Genomic DNA, 1270 nt, shown 5'->3' on the forward strand with positions numbered 1-1270 from the left:
GAATTTCGGTGCGGTAACTGCACCGTCTCGTCTACCAGTAGATTCTGCTCCTGTCGGCGCGCTGGCAGTGCACCGTTCAAGTGCTTGTGGCGGAGAGTGCGGAATGGCACTCCCTTGTAATACATTTCCACTTGATGCGTTTTGCATGTCTTCGTGGAGGCGTTCTGTGTGCTCGAGTCTGTTTAGCATTCAATTCTAATCCATTTCCTTGTCATCTCCATCTTCCTACCTCCCATGCTTCGTGTCAGTGTGCTGCTGGCAATTTCCTGAGGCCATAATGCCTGGACGCGTGGGCTGGAGAAGGATGTCTCAGAGGTCCCTTGTTCCGACAGGAAGGATATGTTGATGGTTTGGTAATGGTAACGGTGTGGTGTGACTGTCTCCAGTTTGTAAAACAGTCTAGAAAATGTATGTTTTTCGCAGTTTTGACTTGGAGCTAAGAATTTAAATGAAATGCATTCCACTGACGCTCGCTTTGCTGCATGGAAGTCGCAATAGTGTGTGACATGTTTGTACTGAGATCGAATTTCCTTGTCAGGTTAGCTTTTTTGGTGTGGCGCTAATGCCACTTTTGTGTGAAGGCTTTGTTATCTCACCTGAGGCAGAAGCCGTACCCCTAAAGTGAGAAATAGTGGGAATTGAAAGTATTGCTTAACGCATTGGCCGTTTCGTTGGCTTTATCTTCGTTCCCCATGTTAACAGTGGATGTGATCACAAAGTTTTGGGGTATTTAGCAAAGGCCACAACAACGACTTGATGTAGGTTGTGTGCGCTTGCGAGGTGGCATTGTTTATGCGCGGTATTGAGCATCGGCTGTGGCCACTGCCTCCCCATGGTAGCCTTTACTGTGCTCTCCACTGGTGCCTCCCCAGTCCTGACCCTCCATCGTGTCGTCAAATGTCGGTTGAAGGTGGAGTCGGTTGCCTGTTTTGCGAGAGGAGTTGAGTCGTTGAAACTTCTCTTCAAATTTGTTGTGTGGCGTTTGGCGAAGGGATGTAACACTCAGAAATGTGAATTGAGTTGTAAATGATGCAAAGTTGGGGAGTGAGATGTGTCTGTGAAAGACAAATGGAGGTGAATGTGTCAAGGCAAACTCTTAGTAATGCTCAGAGGTTTGAGTGAGGGATTAATTGAGAGGGGGAGTCGTGGATGCTAATGTGGTCTCACTGGCATGCGTTGGCAGGTGGCATAGAGTGAGCTTCAAATATTATTTACACGTTGTTCACCTCTTCACCTCGCATTAGACGTAATTATGCGCCCTGGATTGTTT

At 47.4% G+C, this 1270-nt stretch overlaps 1 protein-coding gene across 1 annotated transcript in view; it reads left to right on the forward strand.

Annotated features, from left to right (window-relative positions):
- EGR_05789 (hypothetical protein) overlaps nucleotides 1-1270 on the forward strand; it is a gene marked incomplete at both ends in the record, with an annotated part of 11212 nt that overhangs the window by 3589 nt on the left and 6353 nt on the right. The gene's annotated exons all lie outside the window — the stretch shown is intronic.

Source organism: Echinococcus granulosus, assembly GCF_000524195.1.
Source record: "Echinococcus granulosus chromosome Unknown EG_S00046, whole genome shotgun sequence".
Lineage (NCBI taxonomy): Eukaryota > Metazoa > Platyhelminthes > Cestoda > Cyclophyllidea > Taeniidae > Echinococcus > Echinococcus granulosus.